This window comes from Topomyia yanbarensis, chromosome 3, assembly GCF_030247195.1.
Source record: "Topomyia yanbarensis strain Yona2022 chromosome 3, ASM3024719v1, whole genome shotgun sequence".
Taxonomy (NCBI): Eukaryota; Metazoa; Arthropoda; class Insecta; order Diptera; family Culicidae; genus Topomyia; species Topomyia yanbarensis.
The window spans coordinates 288,394,335-288,418,934 of record NC_080672.1 but is presented as its reverse complement, the minus strand read 5'-3'; the positions used below and the strand labels follow the sequence as shown (position 1 = coordinate 288,418,934).

Below are 24,600 nucleotides of genomic sequence, written 5' to 3'. Positions count from 1 at the left end.
TCTATGTTTAAATAGAGAATTAGGGAGAACAGGTAATGCTGCATCCAACGACCTATTTATGATCAAAATCGGTTGGAAAATGTCTGAGTTTGGTTTTTATTTTAGTGTTTCGGATTCTCCTTGTCAGTAACTAACACCAACTGGGTGTCTAGTTAGACGATATATCTAAACTAGTACCCAAATTAGCACTAGTTAGACACTAAAATCCAAAAAGTCACACGTCTTGCGTGAACACTAAACAACTGGCTTATACCGAGTGATGTCTCGATAGTAAGCACAGAAGTTCTGTTTGCCGACGAGGAATACGAACCGAAACTGTCTTTTGGTTTGAAGAACCAAACGCCTGGAACTATGCAAATTCCCGAATGGGAAAATTTTGGTCCATGCCAAATTTTTTGTGCATAAGGACACAAGACCTTACATAAAGTATGGTATAAGCCAGTTGTTTAGTGTTCACACAAGACGTGTGACTTTTTGGATTTTAGTGTCTAACTACCCGAACAGAAAGTAATATCAAAATTGATCGTAGAAACGTTGAATTTACAAGTTTTATTTGTTAACAACAACTTTTCTTGTAACATCAATGTACTTAGAGCATGTTCAGGATAGTTTCAGTTTTAGATTTATAATTTTGACAGTTCTATAAAATAAAACGGAAAATTTTAAAACTGGAACTTTCTGTCCCCAGCAGCAATTTTAGCGGGTGTTCTATTCAGTTTAAAATTCATGTCTAGCCATGGCTTCAGCGTTACTGCATTCAAATTTATTTTTCCCCAGTCTATCGGTTCTAAGTGTCTCTGCTAAAAATTTGCATGTATTTACAACACAGTTCTAAACGTGTTTTAAAATCAGCAACAAATAGAACGGCGTCGTATAACAGTTTTAAATTTTGAAACAAAACTGGTCGAAATAATAAAACAAAGCGCTCTGCTGAGGATGTGAATGTTTCAGTTCTACTTTGAAACTCCTATATAAAATAAAACGCTCCTGAACATGCCCTTATGATGCAGTCCTTCATGCCTCCAAAATCTCCAACGGAAAAACAATGTAAATCGATGTTTTTGATTTCAGAATATATGGGAAGACAAATTTTTTCATTGTTACATCCCTTAACGACCCCCCTTTTTCGATGTAAAAATCGGGCTTACAATGAAATTGGATGTAGAAACAACAAATGATATTATATTTCCATTGCAAATTTTCCAGAATAACATTGTTTTTCGTTGTAATGTAACAATAGAATATGCTGTAATACTGTTGTGCATTTCTATTCGGGTAGTGCTAATTTTGGTACTAGTTTAGATACATCGTCTAACTAGACACCTAGTTAGTGCTAGTTACTGACGAGGAGAGTCCGAAACAACAAAATAAAAACCATACTTTATGTAAGGTCTTGTGTCCTTATGCACAAAAAAATTGGAATAGACCAAAATTTTCCCATTCGGGAATTTGCACAATGTCACAGTTATTATTTTTTCCCAAATTAGAAACTTGCTCGCATGAACTTTTAAGGACAGTCTCATATAAAATTTTCAAAAAAATAGATTCTTTTTTGCTCGATTACGTATGCACTCAAAAGTATGCGTGTGATTTTTGAGCTTGAAATTTGAAAAAAGTAACTGAAGATACAATTATAGCGTCTTATAGTGCGAGACAATACCTCACTAACCCCATAAGAGTTCATGCGAGCAAGTTAAAAATTAATCATTTTTGAACCGATTTTGATCATAAATAGGTCTTTGGATGCGTAATTGAATGCTTCCTTAGAAGAATGTTGAGTAATTTTCATAACTTTCATGGAAAAATTGCAATATTATGGTTGGAGAAAATTCTCTATCAAACATTTTAGCTTTTTTCCTTGATCCAATGTTTATTTTTGTTTCATAATGGTTTAACGTGCATGAATTATAAAGATATTTGAAATTAACTTTGGATGAACATGTTCTAAATTAAATTATGAGTTAGGCGTGTTAAAACAGATCGAATCCTGAAAATACCTCATTCCTAATCAGATCTTAACATCCAAAAAATACTTAAAGATTTTCAAACACCAAAATTTTTGTAGGCTATTTGGAACCGAAGAAAAAATATTTTTGATGAGGAATATTGTATTTCATTTTTAAGGTTTTAGCCAGCTTTGCATCACTGTGCGTATGGGTTAAATTGGACCATTAACATAGGAGATTTATGGGCTTTTGTATGCTCAGGATGGGAGATTGTTATCGTTTAAAATTTGCTTTCTTGTTCCACACACACTTTATATTTTAGTCTTTATCAAAAGTTTTGAATACTACCAAAAATACAGGTACTTATTTTTATTCAATATTGGTATTTCGAAACCAAAAATGGGTCGGTATTCCCTGCAATTTCGATATCGGTACTATTGATACCACGACCCTGACAGAGATCTACCTGATTCCATTCTGGTAGGTGGCTTCTACAGATAAGACCCTACAGTTATCGTCACTATAGATTATACAGGAACGTGCATCTGATTCCTAAAGCTGTTGAAACCATAAATTGAACTGGAACTTTATCATTTATAACAATCGTTGTGGTTACAATTGCTTGTGGCTTATCTGCTGCTTGAGTATTCACTGCTCTGTTACCTTGCCTTGCTGAAGCTTAATTTACAATAATCATCCGAAGGCATCCAATTTCAATCTTCTTTCGATGCGATATTGCAACACTGTAGCGCTGCTCGTTGTTATCAAAGATTGCTCCATATAGTAAACTCAAGAGCGTAGGGGTAGGGAATGTTTTCACGATGAATAAAAAACAATTTATTTTTTTGGCAATACAGAAACTTACAATTCGAATTTTTGGCATTAAAAATTAAAAGATGGAAGAAAGCGTTACCTGAAGAATTATGTGGGCAAATACAGATCAAAATTTCAAAATTTTAACCCAGTAGATTAAGAGTTAGGTACACGGTAAAACCATTTTCTTTCGAGGTGTCTCCGGAAATTCACTACTACTCACTCAATTATCAGTATTTTATTAATGTATTATTCTTCTCTGTGTCCCCAACCCAATTTAAAAAAAATGGTCTTTTCAATCAAATTAACCATTATTCACAAGGCTTATCGAGCGCAATTTTCAAACCCGTTTTATATTCTTTTACTTTGACTACGTGCCGAATAATATTAACCCTTCTTCACGCAATACCAATTGTGCTCATATCTTAGACACGTCAAGTTTTCTTCGAAATATCCATGAAAGATGAGATGCGTGGAATACCGAACCATATACGCCCTTAACATTTTCATAACAAATTCTGAGAGGTCGACTGCAGTAAGATGTTTTATACTGATACATCAAACCTCGAAGGGTCCAGGTTATCCTGCTTCAGTTTACATCGCAGAGCTAACTGCTATTCAGAATACTCTAGCGGTCATTGACACTTTGCCCACAGACACATACTTCGTCGTTTCAGATAGCCTCAGTTAAATGGAGGCTATTCATTCAATGAAAGATGAGAAGCACACTCCTTATTATCTGGGGAGCTCCTGAGTGCTTTATCTTTCCCGATTACTTTAATTTAGGGTCCCTTCTAATTGCACCATCCCTGGGATAAGGTGGGTGTACTTAAGAAGGTGATATTTGCGAAACACCAATTTCCTTCAACTAATTTTTCAGTATTATTGATCAAAAGACTCTCGAAAGATGACAAACTTCGTGGAGCCGTGGAGAACTAGGACGGTGATAACATTCTATAATACGGAGATATCGACGAAACCAAGGTTCAAGGGAACGTGATATCATTCGTGTGGTTACCCGATTCATGTCAAATCATTACACACTGAACGCGCAACTGCGCTTGTGTAGACGACTAACACGATATCTGTGCGTGCATCGAGTATCTTTCCGTCAGGTCTCGACTAATGGATTTCCTTCGGATCCGAGTAAGACCACTCAACGTTCCGGTACGGGATGTAATGGTAACCCGCGATCTTGCCTGTATGTGCCGACTCACACCAGAAGGCTACTACGTTGACCGAACTTGAAGCCGTTAGTAAACAGTTAGGATTTATACCTAAGACTAGACGTGACAATGTAAGATTGAATTAATGAAGTACACTGCCGTAATCCGCATAACAGTCCCATTTGATATAGATTTTCTATGCAGGTGGGACTGTTATGCGTATCACGGCAGTACAGCGTGAATTAATAAAGCACGAGATTTATTTGTCGTGACTATGACTAACCTTTCAATATAGGGATCTCTTTTCAATATGACAGAGCCGTCAATATCCTGATCAGAATGCAATGTCAAAATAGTTACAAAACGCAATTTTCATTATAAATCTGTTCACGTTAGTAAATAAAATAACACAAAATAATAACCAGTAATAACGCGAGATATAGTTTTGAAATCTTTTCATTGTTTTTCTGATCGGGATGGAACACCTATAACCTTCTCAAATGGAGCGCATTAGAAGCTTGAAAGAAGAAAAAACTCTTGATTTTTTGGTTCATGATTGTTTGTCTTAAAATACTTTGGTTCATGATTGTTTGTCTTAAAATGTTTGGTTCATGATTGTTTGTCTTAAAATACCGATAACTCAAAAAGTGTAATCCCTTCGGTGTATTCTATTCACGGTTGAACATTTTCGAATTTTGACAGTTTTGTTGCACTCCTTTATTATTTTTGATTGAGTTCAATCTTTGCATGGCGACTTTTTTGAAGGATCTACTGCTTCTGCACACTGCTTGTTTAGAAAATTCAAGATGATAAATTCTATCGGCACCCTAACATATAATGAACCAATCGAGAAAATTAATTGTTTTTTATTCGTGTGTTTTCCGTCTGCCTTTATCCGTACTGAATGTCCATCACTCACGCCGCACATAGGTGTATTTGATTGAAAAACCTGGCTGAAATTATTTTAATATTTGTTTGCAGCAGAAATTATTATATTATACATGAAATCAATGATTTAGTAATAATTTTTAAATATGTATTTTTTCTTTCGCTACATTTGCTTCCTTCTCCAAAATTTTAACAGGACACCCAGCGTGCTATAAAATCTCCCAACATACAAATAAAATAGTTTTCTGAAGCCATTCTCTATTTCCAGTTATGAATCGATTTGTTTTCGTGCAAAATTGAACCACATATTTTGCTTCAACTGAGTCTAGAAATGACTCAGCTGGTGCCTACGCACTTTAAAGCGCTCTTGTTTAATAAAATAGCCGTTTTTTTCGCAGCTAACTAACCCAAAAAATTGCCTAGAATTGTACAAAAGAAATATCCTTTTTAAAGTTGAGCTTCACCTGGACATTGTAGTAAAACGACGTAAAATGTCAAAAATATTTAATAATTCAAATAACTCGAATTCAAAATGGCGGAATTAGGCGCAAGTTTTATTCTCCCGATCTAGTAGTATTTGGGTTGAACTTAATCAGTGTACTGGGATGGATTGAAGACATAAACTTTATCAATTTTGACGTGGTATCATTCGCGGATTTTTTCTTCTATTATATTAAAGTTTTATAAAACTGATATTTTTAAGAGTAAATGGATTCATCTACACTAAAATATTACCCTGACCTTGGATTATTAAATATATAGGCAATTTGAGTCGGAACAATTCAAATCACTGATGTTTAGAAAATTTTGTTTCCGCGCGCGATTTCAAACCAGCCAAGCAGAATATAAAACCACTATTTTTGACAGTTGACGGTGTTGCCAAATTTTAGTAGATACAGTAGTAGTAGTGAATTTCAGCCAGCTTTTCGGTCAAATACTCCTCTGTGCGCCGGAAAAATTACTTCACCATCTGGACCCCACATATCGACTCAAATCTTCAATTCCTCTTGTAATTTCCTAGACGGAATATTTTCATAGCGGTTTTGGACACACCGTAAGCCTAAGGAATCAAGCAGTAAATGACTAACAACGATCCTATCGTCTCCATCAGAAATGAGAACTTGGGCAATGAAGTAATCATCAATGTGAGCTGAGATAGTCCCATATCGCTGGTTGTCTGATTTGACGCTAATCAGTCGAATCGTTTATGATTACCAGCGTTTGGTGGTTCGTGTGCATTTTGCACACATTCTATGCTCCAATATGTAGCGCCAAGAGATGATAATCGCAGGAAACGTGCAACATGACTCAAAAATATCTGGAAATTCCTGCGGTTATCTCAAAGGCTGATATCAGTCACCACGAGACTGACATCTCGTATGAACTTACTTGTCTCACAAAAAGCTTAGCTTAGCTTAGTTTCCTTGACCGCCCGTGAGTTTCCTGTGATTATTTAGCCTGTTGAAATTGCATATTGAATCTATTGTATGATACTTGGGAGTAGTACATCATATCATCAACGTGAAACGATAACGTAGATGGCCACGCTCATGTAGGTCAATTTTGGGATGGGAAGGAATGTTAGTTCAACTACTGTGACTATTATGACCGAGGAATTCTCTGCATCATCCACAAGTGTCGCAGGATAGGATTGGGAAATGAATCAGGATATATCCTGTTAGATATTGTGATTTAGCTAAGTACTCATGCGCTTCGTCTTTTCATTTTAGATCAAAGTTTTCAGGTGTGCAAGCTCCAGTAGAAATATAAATGCCATTCGGCATTTTAATAATTATTCTTCCGCGGGGCGTTACATAAAAGGATAAAGACGCGTGGAATATATAAGAGGTATTCATCTATAGACAATATGATCTTAGCAATATGTAAGAAAGTCGCTCGCGATCAATATCCGATAATTCGAAACGAGTAATTTGAACTCCGAACAGCCGGCAATCGGGAGTATTGCTTCATAACACTTAACACTTCAATGATCATTTCCAAAGCAAGCGCACAAAAAGCATGTGAAGTTCTGCGAAATGTTAATGACAACTTGGAATCTCCACTTCCCCTATCAGACACGTTTCCATAATGGGGTTAAATGACAAATTGCAAACGACACGTTTATTATGCGTAATAAATATAATAAACACAACGACAAGGCGCCTTTTGACCCATCGGCGGCCCAGAAGAAGATGGATGGCAAATACCTACTACCATGGCAAATACCATGACAAGGTGAAGTTCTGGAGTGTTAAAATGTTTACCACTGTTTAGAAAAACAAAAGCAGTACAAGTGAGGCCTTCATAAGACCTCAAGAAGTCACTTTCGGAGGTATTCATCAATGGAAATTTATCGGTAGACAGTTCCAGATTCCTCCGGCACACGCGCGAATGGCTCCCCGAATGAGCAGCCGCTGGTGCTGAAAGAAGGTTTCGCCAGAGTTTCTGAAGGTGTTGCACAAAATACAACGGCGCGAGTGCCATAGGGTTAAAAAACTGGCTTATTTTGACACATCTACAGAGCGCTTGCCACACAAAAAACTTTTTGTGCAATTCGACAGCTTCATTTTAGGCCAAAAATCCGAAGTCCGATGGGTAATCAACTAAATCAGTGAGACACCAGACAGTCCGGTTTTAACATCAGTTTGATCCGGTCATAAAACATGATATCTCCTGGCTAAACTAAAGTTTTGCAGCTTCAACAGCCAACTGTAAGATATTTCAGGAAAAAAATGTATTGAACAAAAATGGTTCTATGAATTTTCCGCATTTTGTGAAATATTTCACGTGAAAATTTCATGACCCTATGCAGAGTTCCATGACATTGAAAATGATTAAGGATATCTTCGAAATATCACAAGCACACGAATCATGTACAAGGAATAAACCAGTTCAAAAATCCATGAATAATATTTCATGATTTTGTAATCCAGAGCACGAATGGGCAGTCTTGACTATTATACTAGGAACCATGCACCAGTTAACAAATAAATGAATAACATTGCATGATTTTGTGAACTATTTCGCGGGCATGATTTGTGAATTAGTTGACGTATTCTTCAAAATGTTATGATTTTGTGAACTATTTCACGAGCACGGATATCGATTTGTTGATGGCATGGCGGAAAGTTCACTGAAGTGCACAAAACAAAAACAAATATCTCCACAAATAAAAGCGTTACGCAGGCGTTACTGAAGGGAAGCTGAGCCTAATTATAAAACACACAATTTTTGTTTATGGTCCTGTTTTCGTAACGCAAAAACGTGATTGTTCCAGAATTCGTGGCACTTAATTCACGGTTTTGGGAAAAAAAAACTCTGCGTAACGCAGTTGGAAATTCGGTTACCTTGTACGCAGCCCAACTGGATTCAATTTCTAACCCCTCGCATAGGGTTAGAGGCTTTTCTGAATAAATTTTTCTGACGCGAAAAAAGAGGTCAATTACATCTGGAATCGAATTAAAAAAAATAAACATAAAAGGCTGAATGTTTCTTCAACATCGGAGCACACCAATATAACACTAATAGCGCAAAGGGATGCCTATTTTTGAAATACCGGCTCCTAATAATGAATCGTGAGCATTGTACTATGAATCTGGACCCAGTTCGCGACGCGGTAATTGCTCCATGACCGGAAATCTGAATTTTGTGAAATAGTTCACGAACAAATATATGAGTGTTATTAATTTCACAACTATGAAAAACCATATCGTGATTCAGATGTAACGAATCATAAATCAGTTCACGTCGCAGAGTGCGACATAAAGCTACTTTTGTGGAGCTGAACCTTTAGTGACATGGGTATGCATTATGCAATCTTACAGGTTTTAAGTTTTTGGTAAATTATCTCGGACAAAACTAAGCCTTATTTTTAAAACTTTGTTTTTCATCGAAACCAGGTGGAACAGTTAAGTCAATCCTCGTACGGGTCAGGTGGATAGTTTGGGTAATAGCTGAGCAGGTCCATGCGGACTACATGCACTCCATTGGAAAGGAAGATGGGTGGGCGGGGGAGTATTTGAAAGGTTATTCGATCGTAGTGTCGTCATCTTGTATGTCAATCTGTCAGTCATCCGTATGGTAACGTGTTTGTCACGGGTCCTAGCGCGAATGCTATTTCGCGTGTTTTTACACGCCGACCGTGTGGTCAATATCATATTTGTGTGTTCTAGAATGATCGCGCGGCCTGTGAATATGGTACTTAATTTTTGGTGTGCGCTGCTAAGAACGACGACAGGGAATACCGGACGTGACCGATTCATGAACGCGCGAGCGGTGGGTTGATGCTTGAGACCGCGTTTATCAATTTATAAATGCTAAAACGTTTATTTAATTACCGGGGTGTTCTAATGCTGGCGAGATCGCGGGAATGTGTGGATGATTGCAATTGCGTGTTCGCGTTTGTGACCAGGTTAATGTTATCGCGAAGGATAGGGGCGTTTGTACGTGTTAGATGAGAAATTGTGAGTGTATATGAAAGAATACACAATTGATTGTGTTAGTGAGTGTTAGTATGAATCTAACTTAGGATATAGTAATAAAGGAAAAATAACATGCCGACTAAAAGAATAGAAAAACAATCGAAATGGTTTGGTTCGCGTAGGTGGTTCTTCAAGATTACTAGGCAGATTTTGAACATTTGAATTATGATATGATATGATCCCAATACTTTGGAAAGCGCACTTAAATTTAATACATTGTGCAATTGAATGATGTTTACTTTAGATTTGGGTTTGAATTGGTATAATCCCAATACTTTGGCTAATTCACTTAAGTTTTAAAACATTGAGAAAATTGAATATTTAATTTCGATTATATGTAATGAACCAACAACCATAGGATACTGCATCGGTCTGGATCCAGTTGAATTGACAGTAAAAGGTATCCCTTTGCTTCTATCCACCACCTGAAGCATGCGCCGTGTTGCTACTAGATTCTAAGAACCACCAGAATCCAAGGTGTCCAAGCTACAAATCTCCAAGCATAAAAAATTGTAGTGTGGAGTTCACCGCCAAGTCCCCGGTTCAATGAAAAATTAAAATTAAATCTTCTCTATCTTTTCATGAAAGGATTTTAGCGTTCCAGAAAAACATTTTCGTTAGAAAAGTTGTTTGTTTTGATATTTTAAATATATGTTCGGAAGACAATTATTATATTCAAAAAGTACGACCAGAATAATCCACTGCATGTTGGTTGTTAGCTCTTCAACAGCATTTATCATCTGTTTGATTTAAGTATTAGTAAAGAATCGTTGAAATTCAAAATAGGTTTAAATTATTTTATAGAATCTATACGCTTGGCACATTGCTCGTGAAACTTTTGTAATATGTAGACTAGACTAGAATATTTTACAATTGACCCGATATTTGAGTACGGAAATAAATATGAAGTATCGTAAAGCCTTTAGTTTTTGTCGTATCCCTCAACAAAGTTGGGTCCCAATATGCTTCCACTATCCAAAACCAACCTCAGTCCAGTTGCAAGAATCGTTTGACTATCGAGATAACAATCGGTCATGGAAACCGAACCACAAGCGCCACTTGCTTCACGTGGTAGAATCCGATAATATCTCGCGAGCAATTTGTCATAAATAATAAAACAAAACGTACCCCACTAATATTCCGCTCGTGTTGTCTGACTACCGAGTGGAGGGGCTCACAAACAAACGATAAACTCGGTGCGGCAGCCGATCAACAGTGTGGTTGTTAAGGCTACTCGTAGGGGACGTAGGTACGTACATTCATGATAAGCTGAAGTTAACTGAAACTCCTACTGCGATTCTAACTAATCAAACACAAATATATTTGGTATTTGTGTCTCTGTCTGCGATGCGGGTATGACGTGTACCTACTGTGTTTCCTCGTGCAACTTGGCAATGGTAAAGCAGTATCCGATGTGCCAAACTGACACGAACAGAAAAACGATCACGTTTGATACGGGCTGTGAATTGTTAGCTAATGTAATCGATTGTTTATTGAAGCGAAGGTTGTCGTGCATGGACAGCCTTTCCAACGAGACGGAATGCTTTTATATGGATTGGGTCATCGACTTGCGAAATTTTTGATTGTTAGGTTAGGCTACTATTCTAGAATTGTTAGGCAGGCTACTATTCTAAGATCAGTTTTCTTTCAAAGCATCATTCTTCCAGTTATCTTGTCAAAATTTGATTTTTCCCTCACTATAATGATTGTTCTCCTATAAAGTACTTTTATTCTTAGGTAATCATGATGGGAGCATCAATACTTAGAACCTTTGGTTGATTTTTTCTGACTGTAGTGATTTCCCTTTTCCTTTCGCATTTTAGTGAAATGAGATTTGGGTTGATGGGATACCAAAACTTGAATTCCTAAGACACCATAACTCTATAACGAAAGATAATAATTGATTCCACGTTTTTGCCTTTCTCTTATAAAGAAAGGCTATGCAACCACTCCAAAAATCGATTTTTCAACCGAGGCCCGGAGGACCGAGTGTCATATACCATTCGATTCAGTTCGTCAAGATCGCAAAATATCTGTGTGTGCGTATGTATGTGTGTGTCAAATAAAGTCACTCAATTTTCTCAGAGACGGCTGAGCCGATTTGCACAAACTTAGTTTCAAATGAAGGGTATAATGCTCCAGTTCCGGAGTTACGAGTTGAAGAGTACGGTCACACAGCAATTTCCCATATAAACTGGTAACACTATGATGTCCAAATTATGTTATACGTATTCAAATACGTTCAACATAATTTGGATTTTCGGCTCTAGACCATAAATGACCAATCAAAGTAGCTTTGACCACACTGGCCACCTATAAGGGTTCTTGATGCCCCCGGGGAACTCGCCAAGTTCCTAAACTAATGTCACACATATTTTCCCGCAAACTCATAACCGATTTTTACAAACTTGAGTTCAAATGAAAGGTATAATACTCCCATTGCCTGCTATTGAATTTCATTCGGTTCGGACTTCTGGCTCCGGAGTTACAGTTTGGTTATTGCGGTCACACAGGAATTTCTCATGTAAACCGGTACAATCGTAATACCTCATAGGTTAAAAATCTATTGAAATGCACATCAAATTACTTCGATTTGCAGGCCTAGATCACTGATAGCGAATCAAAGATTATTGGAATACATTGTCCACTATCGATAATTTCGGAAGTCTTGGGTACCGGGTATATTCCAAAACTAAAGCCACTTTGATGATGACTGAACCAATTTTAACTAACCTAATCTCCAATGGAAGGTATAAAATGCAGTTGGTTGTTGGACCCCCACCACCCCGCATTTCAAAATATGTTAACATGAACACAACATTGAACTCACGCTGATTAAGCTAATAAAATATTACATTTTTGTCTATTTCAAGTGTGTCAGCGTCGACATGTTGCTTATCAGGTTTGTGATAGTCGTGCACTTATATATATGCTTATCAAAGGTAATAAGAATGTAATAGACATTTCCACAATGTTATTTTGAACATAATCAGGCATTAAATCATTGTTTGAATAAATGAATAAGGCACAATTGCACCCCCAGGTGGATTAAAACAGGTTTTTAACATTCCGACCACAATGTACCGTTTTTATCTTAATCCCTTATTGTTCGATGAACTTTCAATGAAATTTTCGATTAAATATGCTCAATAATATACATTTGTGCAAGAAATATATATCATCGCTTTTTTGTGAAAAAGGCGATACCATACGATTTACATTTGTAAGTATCGCCCTTTTCACAAAAAACCGTTGATATTAGATAGAAACTAGCCATACATTGTAAGTGCAAGTGAGCGGTCCTTACCTTCAGGAACGACTGTTTGGGCCGAAACGTCAACGCACAATGCAATCCTATTAAAAACAGTTTTATATCGAGTTCACCGATATGTGAGCTACAACACAAAATTTACTGATTGCGAATCGATTGACTACTTTTTCTTAAAACCTCGGAAAACGATCGAGAAAACTTGAATTTCCATAAGACTCAATGTGGGGTTACCCTCTTTTGGACGTCAGCTCGTCGCTGTTGTGCTATCTTATGACAAACGCCATTTTGGGGTAAATTGAGTTAGATATGCCACATTACTTGTCTAAAAAATCTCTACAAAGTGGCGTTTATAGAATTTTGACATTCTGCTTGGTTACTGTGATATAGCGAGAAACGTGCTGAGGAATTTTAATTTTTTTGCTTCAAATGACTGTGTCTGAGAATTGGCTAAAATTATCTTGATGTATAAGATGTTTTTATATGTAAAACTATCTGAGAAACACAATGGCATAATCATTTTCAAATCAAAAATGCTCGAATTGTGAGAAATATGCAATTTTAGTTTTAAACTGGAAATATAACATATTTGGCAACACTGTAACCAAAACTAATTATTTTTTCTAGATTCCCTGACTCATTTCCTTCAAAATGCATCTCACCGTTTGTTTATAGACCAAATTAAGGTTGGACAGAGAAAGGGTGAAATTCGCAAACGAAAAAAGCAGTTTTTTCCACAATGTATGTCAGATCTTCATGAAAATCAATCAGCAGTACTGTAACAACGTTCTACATACGCTGATTGATTTTTATGAAGATCTGACATACGGTGTGGAAAAAAACTGCTTTTTTCGTTTGCGAATTTTGCGCATTCTCTGTCCAACCTTAAGCCAAAGATTTAAATAAAAGTTAATAATTGATGATTTTTTTCTATGAAAAATTTTCCATGCACGAATATGACACGCCATACAAATTTTGTCATCAATACACACCTATGACACGTGTGAGTGCGACTTTTGTTTACATTCATAGTAAAAACTCACAACATAGTCAACCGATCTTCGAAATATTTGAGATATTAATACAGAATAGATAAAAGCATCAATTGTCTTCTTTGAATTGTTTATTCCATTTATAAGATTCAAGATATTCAATCTCAAACTTTAAAAATCGTTTTTCTCGAAATGTGCAAAATGGCGCTTGTCATAAGATAGCACAACAGCGATGAGCTAGTACTGGGATTATCTCCATGGTCAACGTTAATTGCTAATAACAAAAAATCTGAAAATAATTTTCAAAATTCTTAAATGGCAGTACACTTGGATTACTATCAAAATATTGTAAAAATGTCGATTTCGGAAAAAAAAAATGTGGGTTAGCCTCTTATCTAACTAGCCTAGGTTAGGTTAGTTAGATGTGGATGTAGGTTTGGACGCCAGCCATTCATATGTGCTACAGCTTTTTTCAATGCCAGACGGGTGTCAGACACAGAGCAGAACGCACGTGCAGGGTAGGTGTGCCACTCATTGAGAAGCCGCATCGGAATATGTTGATTCCGTGCAAGTTAGTGATAAATGCTATTTCCGAATCATTTTCTTTTGCCGTGCTAGCTTTCGACAGGATAATCTATGACGAACTACAACCACGGTACATTAAAGTCGTAGCACTGCAGAAACTTTGCCTGACAGGACAAAAGGTATGGAAAAGCGGGCATCAGGCGGCTACTTTCTACCAGAGCTGTGGCACCACCAACGAACTGGGAATTAGCTTTGTAGTGCTGAGTAGGATGCGTCAACGCGTGATTGGATGGACTCCGATTAACGCAAGGATGTGTAAGTTGAGGATCAAAGGCCGTTTCATCAACTACATCATCAGCGTACACTGCCCACACGATGTGAGACCCGACGACGAGAAGGAAGCGTTCTATGCGAAGCTGGAGGAGGTGCACGACGGGTGTTCGTAACGGGACGTGAAAATCATCATCGGTGATATGAAATGGAATGGAAGTCCGAAGTACCTTCTTCCCCCGCAAAGATATCCACAAAGCCACGTGGAGATCACCTGACCAACGCACCGAAAATCAAATCGATCACGATCCAATCGACGGGCAATTCTTCTCTGATATCACCAACGTTCGTACCTACCGCAGTGCGAATGTAGATTCTGACCATTAGTTAGTTGCAGTATGCATGCGCTCAAAACTCTCGACGGTGTACAATACTCGTCGGACGCAAAGGCCCAACATGTCGCAACTTCGGGACGCCGTGGTTGCCCAAGGCTACGCACAGCGACTGGAAGTAGCACTTCCCATGGAAGAACTCTTAAAGATCGCTGGAACGAGATCCGTTCTGCCGTAGGAAGTACTGCTATAGTGGCACTAGGTACAGCGATTCCGAATCGAGGAAACACCTGGTTCGATGACGAATGTAAGCAGTTAATAGAGAAGAAGAATGCAGCACGGGCGAGGACGCTGCAGCACGGAACGAGACAGAATGTGGAGCGATACAAACAAGCACGGGGCAGGCAAACCTCGGTCCTCCGGAGAAACAAGCGCCAACAGGAGAAACGAGATCGCGAAGCGATGGAACAACTGTACCGCCTAAACGACACACGGAAGTTATACGAGAAGCTGAACAGTTCGCGCAAAGGCTACGTTCCGCAAGCCGATATGTGCTGGGACTTAGACGGCAACTTTCTTACGAACGAGTGTGAGGTGATTGAGAGGTGGAAGCAGTACTATGACGAGCACCTCAACGGTGAAGCAGCATAGGACGAAGGCGGCATGGCAACGGGTCTTGGAGCACGCGCAGAAGACGATAGGCTGCCCCCCCCCCCCTGATCTCCAACAAGTCAAGGCTGAAAAACAATAAAGCTGCCGGTGTAGATTAACTACCCAGCGAGCTTTTAAACCACGGTGGTGAAGAAGGAGGAGATTCTTCCGGAGGAGTGGATGGAGGGTGTCGTTTACCCAATCTACAAAAAGGGTGACAAATTGGATTGCTGCACTACTTAGCGCCGCCTACAAGGTCCTCTCCCAAATTTCCTGCCGTCGATTATCACCAAAGCATCACCAAAGGATCGGGTGATGTGCGTTGTTCGAGTATCAGGGACACTCTCGAGTCTCTTTGAATCTCACAGAGGGTTACGGCAAGGTGATGGTCTATCGTGCCTGCTGTTCAACGTTGCGTTAGAAGATGTAATAAGGAGACCGGGGATAGACACGAGTGGCACGATCTTCCGGAAGTCCGTCCAGCTTTTTGGCTTCGCCGACGACATTGACATAATGGCAAGGAACTTTGAGGAGATGTTGGAAACGTACATCAGACTGAAAGCTGAAGCCAGCAGGATTGGACTTGCCATCAACGTTTCGAAGGTAAAATACATGAAAGAAAGAGGTTCTAGAGACGACAATGTGAACCTCTCATCCCGAGTTCCGATTGACGGTGACGAAATCGAGATGCTCGACAAATTCGTGTATTTGGGCTCACTGGTAACCGCCGACAAGGATACCAGCAGAGAAATTCAGAGACGGGAAATCGTGCCTACTTTGGATTCAGGAGTCGATCAGGCGGTCGAACAGAATTCGCCGTCGCACAAAGTTGATTATCTACAAGACGCTGATTAGACCGGTGGTCCTCTGCGGTCGCGAGACCTGGACTATGCTCGTGGAGGACCGCCCTTGGAGTTTTCGAACTAAAGGTGTTGCGTACCATCTATGGTGGTGTGCAGATGGAAGACGGAACGTGCGGCAGGTGAATGAACCATGAGTTGCATCAGCTGCTAGAAGAACCATCCATCGCGCATACCGCAAAAATAGGACGTTCGCGGTGGACTGGACACGCCGTAACAATGTCGGACGACGACCCGGTGAAGATGGTTCTTGGGGGCGACCCTACAGGAACAAGAAGACGCTGCGCACAGCGAGCACGGTGGATCGACCAGATAGAGGACGACCTGCGGTCCCTTCGAAGACTGCGAGGCTGGCGACAAGCAGCAATGAACCGTGCGGAGTGGAGACGGCTTCTGCATACAGCAAGAGACAACAAGGCTCTAGTCTGAACGGCAAGGTAAGGTAAGTAAGATTTTTAAAATGATTTTGGAAACATGCAAGAAACCATGTTTCATGGATTATGCCTGCAAATGCTTTGAGTTTTGTTGTGCAATGTTTCAGCTTTTATTTATTGAATAAAATAAATTTAAAACTATAAAAAAGAAAATAATTAAAAAATTAAAAGCGAACCGCAACTCTGGACTGAATAACGCAACTGTATTTTCCGATGAAAATTTGTTCGCTGTTGAGCAAGTGCATAATAATGACTACTGATATTTGTTGTATTCATCAATGATATTGGATCATTAACACTCCTCCAAACCATGCCAGTTTTACGTATACGAACAACCATGCCTAAAAAAGTCGGTACGGTACACTCAGGTTTTTTTACACGGTTTTTTTGAGCGGTAATTTTTTATGCGGATTTTGACATTTTTACGTAAATTTTCATTTACGCGGATTTTGAAATTTACACGGTTTTTATTTACGCGTAAATGATTTTGGAACCTACCTAAATTGAACTTTCCACGACTAAAAAAGTTGGAGCGAGTACTACAAAAACGGGAAATTGAAAATATGTGTGAAAATATCGGAATCTAGCGCGATGATCTATGTGTTTTATTATGTTAAATTCTTTTTATTGATGTGAGCAATCAACTACTAGCACATTATTGATAATTTCCGATAGAAGGAACTACAATATCTTTACAAAAATGAATACAATACAGAAAACTGCAATTTTTGGAAATATTTCGTATTTCATAGCTTCATTCAATGACCTGCGATATCTTCACCAAATTGCGTAACTTAAAGAACTTTTTTTTATTTCCCATTGTAACTAGAAATGTGATTAATAAATATTGCATGTTATGATACAAAAATATTCGTATTTATGTAATATAATAGACATGTTCCTAGAACATTATTTCTAGCTTTTAATTCAATGCACTTCACAAAATTACGTACTACACAGAATGATTATTTATTTTTCATTGTAACGTAAAATTTACACAATGAATATGATGCTATGGTAACAAAATGCTCGTATTTATGTGATAGACAAGTTTCTAGGACATTGCTTATAGTTTTTTATTCAATAAAGTGCATTATATATTTTCAAAAATTTCGTATTGCGCAGAAAAATTCTTTATTTGCCATTCTAACTTAACCCTAGTTAAAATTGAGGTTATATGGTAGTTTTATAGCCACTAATAAAACTTAGACTGCACTTGTAGCGTGCTATAAAACGTCAAATGTTACTTAGGAAGATTTGCGCAATGAATATCACATGTTATGATACCAAAAATGCTTGCTCGATAATCTTACTCAGAGCAAGCCTGGAAAGCTTGCAATCAAAATTGAATGTGAACCGAACATAATTGAATAAATGCGCTGCATTGAACAAATCAATGTTGAAGGAAACAACTAAAAGATGATTTTAAACGCATTAGGACACGAATTGAAAATTGTTCCTCTTTCAAGCTCACCTGAGGATATCAATGTTTTGAAGTTTCGTGCATCACAATGAACAACAGTAGTAAAATAAGAAAACTTTGTTTAGCTCCGATTACACGAATGGTTGAAATCGTTAATCACGTGTACCCTGGATATTTCTAATAACCCCATTTCATCCCTACCAGTTGTACGCTCATGACCTGAGCAACTTCGGTTTACTGGCCGTGTGATTTTCAACTAGTTCATTCAGTCCCATGTATGTGTATATATGTACAGAACAGATAGGAGAGTGCTGTTATCTGAACAGTAAGCTAACATTTACACAACTTAGGAATTGCGCGCTGCGGACAATACAGTGAAGAACCGTTTTTATCAGTCCCTTGATGCACTGTAGGAAAATGTGGATATTTTCAAAGTCGGTTACCACAATACTTCCCAAACGAAATCCCAGAAGGAGATACTCTATTCGATTGGCTACATCAAATTTATCGTGTTCTGACATTATCTAAAAGTACATAGCTGACTTTTGCTCTAATCTTATAGTCTACTAATAATGTTTCAGTAGTGCATCGCATTATTTAGCATGCAATTGTTGTTTTTGTGCGTTTGCCACAAGTGTTAAATGTTCTGGTAATGTATATCCATTGTATGATAACTAGAACATTTCACATATATTAAATCATCCTTTAGAAAAATAAAATATTTGATTTTCTTTCCGTCTTGTTTTCTATTTTGCTGCTCAAATTTGACAACAGCACCGTTACATAGAAAAAACTTCTACCATCTTGGCCAAAGTCGCTGTCAAAATAGTCAAAACCAACAGGCAGTGATTAATCCCAACATAAAACCTGTCACTCTTCACATAGATACAGAACCCAAGTAACAATTTTGGTTATATTGAAGTTTTATAGAGTTTAATAAAACTAATATTTAAAACCGTCCATGCCTACCTTATGGTTTCATGTACTTTCCACAGGTTGCTATAAATCCATGTTATGACTTGTTGGTCCAGTTTTATAGTATTCAGTAGAACCTGCCATGCGAACTACTATACATTAGCGTGTAAGCCGCAAACAGTTTCGGTTCAATTTGGTCCTCGTTAATAAGAAAAAAACTTCTGTGCTAACCGGGACATCAGTCGCGATCAGTCGTTTGCCCTACATAAGTTACAGTTTACATAAGTTGTGTATTTTTTTTTGGATCTAGTGTTTAGCTAGCGGCCCAGTCCGCTGTTAGCTACTGACGAAGTGAATCCGAAGCACAAAAAATATGACTAAATTTGAGTTAGGTTACCTATGCATAAATACAGGGGTTTACCTCAATTTAGATTCAGCATTATAGCGTACTGGTTATTCAGTACTTGACTGTTGTAAAAACAAAAAAATTCGTTCCTAATATTGTTACATGGTTTAAATGTGGTCTAACAGTATGGTAGGGGAAAATTGACATATCAATAGTAATTCTTCAAAAGGGCTAATGAGACTTTTGTAAACAAACTTATTTCGCTCATTATTCCGCTACCGAGTTGAATTTCATGAAAAATACACATGAATCAACATCTTTATCCTTGGTAGAATCAATTTCAAATGTTTTCTGTGTTGAAATGATAACAAATTAGGAGAAATCAGCAAAACAAAAGTTTGTTTACAAATCTTATTAGCCCTATTCAAATGTTGATATGGATATTTCCTATGCGAATGCAAAGTAGAATGTCGTTAAATTGCAATCCCTTGGGCGTGCGCTCTGCCCTTGTCAAATGTTCATCTTCACAAATGCCACATGTCCATCTTATCAATGCCAGATGTCCAGCTTTCCCATCCCAGTTTTGGAATGACTACATATTTTGTGCCTGTTTTTCATATCCATTTTATATATATTTTTGTAAGAAATTTTATGCTTGTAAGTTACTATTTTGATGGAATATGATCTCAAACGGTTTACGCACAATTTGCGAGCAATGCGTCATTGGATGAGTCGAATTAACTGTTTAACCTCAAGATGTCCATCTTACGCGCAGCTCCCCTAACATGTCGTTGCGTATCGTCTCACTATTCGACACACGTTTATACACCCATTCGCCCTAATTTACTCTTTGTGTCCGCTCTCGCTCTTGCCGAATGGCATACTCCACTTTTTTGGGGATGTATAGACATAATGACCTTCCCGTCGGATGCCATCAAGAAACATGAACAAAGCACTATAAACAATGCTTACCTTAAAACACAATGATGAACATGTTTGGTCCGTGAATAATTTCTCTGGAAGACGTGTTGAAAACATTTATAATAAAGACACACAAAATCGCTGCCTTTGTCCTCCACAGGCAATGATTTAAACGATTGAATGACTTCTAACGTAGCACACTAGATAAACTATACAAATGGCCAGATACGACTAATTCCAGTACGTATTTTTACATACTCCGCTTACCAGATATACTTCTATGCTATCTGACGTAATTTTGAACTATTCAATGGAACTTAATATCACGAGCAAAATTCCCCAGGCACACAATCATTAACAGCACACTCACTTTGTTTCTTCTACAATTTCCGGGATTTTTCTCTGATCAATATTGCGGTTATCGTTGCTAGCTACACCAATCCAGCTGATTTCAAGGCGAAGTTTTCTACTAAAATCTGGCACAAAAATATCAGTGAAAAAAGTGTGATTCGCCAAGGCATTTCATCTGCATGAAAACTATTTTTTTCGTGATCATTTCCATTTTACATCATGGTACCAATTATTAATCAAATTACTCATCACCCAGCTCCAGCCATTTCAAGCTCCATAGATAGGTACAAGAAAAAAAGTATCGTTCCCTTGTTATCGAACACTCATCTCGATATTTCGACTGCGTCGTTTGTCCTTGGGATGGATCAAATTCTGATACAGGAACTTCCTTCTGACACCCCACTACAAACAATTATTTGTGTTAAGATCCAATCTTTTCCAATCTCCGTGCACTTTAAGAATGTTCTATTTATTCATAATGTAATGTTCATAAGATGTAAATTAGCACTACATTACAAAACCATATCCTAGGGATATTTTCTTTTTCCAGATCACATGTGAAAAACTACCTTTATCCTGAAGGAAAAATCACTCCGTCATCGCACCAGGTAGGACGTGTGCAGCGTTGAACCAACAAATTATAAAAAGACGACTCGATAAGGTCGACGTTGAACACAGTACTGTCAGGATTGTAGTAATTTCTCATCCTCGACAGTGAGCTCTTTTATTGTTATTGCTGTTGTTCTGAATGACTCACTCTGTCGGATCGGATGAGAATATGAGAAATATTAATCGGTGCCGTGTGAATCAAGATGAATAGAAATACTGGTGTTGACATTTATTTGAGTGTGTTAGCTTTATCACAGGTAACAGACATTTAAGCTAGAACAAAATTTGTATGAAAATCGATCCAAACATTCAAATCGGTAACATTGAAAATTAAAGAACCAAATTAAATGTCGGTACAACATAAAAAAGGAAAAATTAATTAATAAAAAAAGGAAAATAACTAAATTAGTTATAAAATTTCACCAGAATCCGTCACAAACTTTGTGACAGAATTAATCTACACAGAAAACAATCCAAACGATAAAATCTTTTTTTAGGACACTAGAACAGAGGAGCAAGACAGCTTTGATCTAAGGTACTCGTTTTACACAGAGTTACTCATAACTCCTCAGGTTTGCTCTCAATTCACAAAAGGGATTAATTAATTTAAGATGGGAACTACTTTCCAACGTATATTTATGTCAGCCTGCTTGATTGATTACACTATCTGACAGGTCAGTAACAGCAAAAAAGTCATATACCATTCCGGAGTGGATTGCAGTTCGGTGAAGCTACAAGCTGCAATTTTATTATATTAATTGATGTTTAAATAGATAGCTAAACTACTTAATTTCGAGAACAATAATCCTTCAAACCAGGTAATATATTAAAAAGCTGACAAATTTTAGAATTTCTGATCGCACACATACGGGTAAAACTATTTTCGTATTACAGGGCAGCAGATCTTGCAATGATAATTGGAAAATGTTCTATCCCTTTTGACGGTCAAAATCGCTTTCCAATGCTAAACTTATGGGATAGTCTGTGTCTGTGATGCCAGTTTATATTCATGGTTGCTAGTTTTACTGTTTTCTCTTCGCAAGTCTGTATGCACGCAAAAATAAAACAACCTACAGAATAAGTTCGTTTCACATAAATTTAGGTATTTTTGAGTTGTGCGTCGCTTTCGCACTTATTAGTGTTGTCTAAAACAAAACGAGAGATTCGACTCGGTTGAGGTCTTCCGTGCAGTAAGGTACTTTTGAGTTGTTTGGCGTATACTCAAAATTGGGTAAATTCAACTTAAATTTAAGTAAATTGAACTCAAGGTTGAGTTATGATTTTTGCCGTCGTTAAATGGAAACTACCTTCAACACGGTTTACCTAATTTTACCTTCCTGCACGATACCCCGAATTTGAGTTGAAAGTACTCAATTTTAGGTAGTTTTTCGTTTGCGTGTACACTGAGAAACAAAAATATGCATAGTTAGCATACTTTATATTCCCGTCTGTTTTCTTCTGCTGTGATTTTTATGCATTTTCATGCAGAAACTTCTAATAAGCATTCAATGAGTGGATAGACCGAATATGCCAAATGCATAAAATTTACAGCTGAAGAAACGAGAGACAGATAGAAAAGTATACTATCGATGCATAAATAAAATTCTGTGTGTAGAGTCCGTAATCACAAACCGCACTTACACATAAAAATGTGGTCACCTTTGCCATCTTGATGTGAATGACCGAATTTTGACTCATAAAATACCATCAAATGACATAAATGCACAATGTCAAAGCGTTTGTACACGCTCATTCATAAAAACTCAAATTTGAGTGTCCAGCCATTGGTCCATAATAGCTTTAATCCGGACCAAGAGAAATAACCCTTAACCATAATATTCTCTCCTCCATGTTTGAATGTATTGTGACTAACATTCAGAAATTTCTGAACCTCGAACCAATCGTTGCCCATTAAATCCAACCATTTAACACCTTTTTTGTCATTGGAAGATGTTTTGCAATTTTTTGAATTTTTGGAACTAACCCAATTTAGTTGTTCTTTGGCGAACCACTGTGTAATCTCCAGGTATTGGTAGAACTTGCCTGGGGCTCCTACCAAACAAGTTAATGCTTCACAAGCCTCTTCTGGGCGCCATTTAAACTGCCAAAATGATGAGAAATAACTAAATTCTGATCAGATGACGAATCCTATGTTTATGTCGAGTAGTTTTCATGACATCTTCGTTAAAATGTCAAATCTATTTGCATACCAGAACTGTTCATGCCACAAAGTTGGTAGCGCTTATTTACGCATCGTTATTCGTGTCCGCTGATAGATTACATAATCATAGCTTGGGTGTTAGTGGCGCAAGAAAAAAGCGAACGGCGCAGGGGTCTTATTGCGTTGTCTGTAATTGTAGTTTATAACAAAATTTCATTTCTCATCGGTAACTAAAATATTCTCTGGCAACGCTGCTCCAACGAATTCTAATCAAACTAAAGACCGCTTTCTTCAACCTCATTCAACTTTTAAACCAGATGTATTGCCTATCCCGAGATAAACTAGCGTTTCGTTGATTTGTTGCTATATGTGACACAATTGAGTGCGAACGAAACAAAAATAAACTAGTGCAAAGTGAACATGCGCGTAATCTAGGGGCAGATCACTTGTGATGCATTTTTAAAAATCAGCGAAATTAAATGCATTTATTTCCATCAAAATAGAAATTCATAATGTATTTTGCGTTGCGTGCAATGTTTTTGCGTTGCCTGCAATGTGGTTTGCGTTGCGTGTAAGACGTCAAAACCCTACAGAAAAACTAGCCCTACATTTAACAAAACGTCGAACAAAGTGGATCAGCGTATGACGTTTGTTAAACAAACTTTTCTGCGAGGGAGTGCCAAGCTGATGCAAAAATGGAAATTAAATGCATTTTTTCTAATTTGATGCAAATTTGTTATACATTCTTAGAGTGATCTGCCCCTAGCGCGTAATTCAGCGCACGGCTTGGTGGCGCATGGCTGAAATGTCTCGATGTGGATTTTAGAAAAGATTCGCAATACCGGTGCGTTAAACCTGGTTTTAAGGTTGGAGAGAGAATCGGCAAAAATCAAAAACGAAAAAAGCAGTTTTTTTCCACACCGAGTGTTAGATCTTCATAAAAATCAATCAGCAGTGCTATAACACCATTTTACATAAGCTTATTGATTTTTAAGAAGATCTAACGCTCGGTTTGAAAAAAATGGTTTTTTCGTTTTCGATTTTTGCCGATTCTCTCTCCAACCTTAAAATTATGCCAGGGTGAAGAAATTTGATGGTCTCAATTTATACGCATTCCATTATTCTAAGTGTATAATATAGAGTACTTGATAATCTGTAACTGTATTAGTAGGTTCAATGATAACAGGCCGAGGAAAACAAATCGGAAATAACTTTTCGGTCGGATTATTTGCACGATGGAACCCGACC

At 37.6% G+C, this 24,600-nt stretch overlaps 1 protein-coding gene across 4 annotated transcripts in view; it reads right to left on the bottom strand.

Moving 5' to 3' along the window:
• Positions 1-21,285, bottom strand: part of LOC131693362 (proton-coupled zinc antiporter SLC30A1-like) — a 61,449-nt gene extending 40,164 nt beyond the window's left edge. Inside the window, exons 1-2 of one of the 4 annotated variants that reach the window (XM_058981113.1) lie at positions 21,152-21,277; positions 20,283-20,326 (exon numbers count right to left, since the gene is read on the bottom strand). The gene's annotated coding sequence lies outside the window, so the exon portion shown is untranslated. Of the gene's footprint in view, positions 1-20,282 lie in introns of all 4 variants that reach the window. The other 3 variants (XM_058981111.1, XM_058981112.1, XM_058981109.1) reach the window with 3 other exon arrangements.
• Between the last annotated feature and the right edge of the window lie 3,315 nt (positions 21,286-24,600).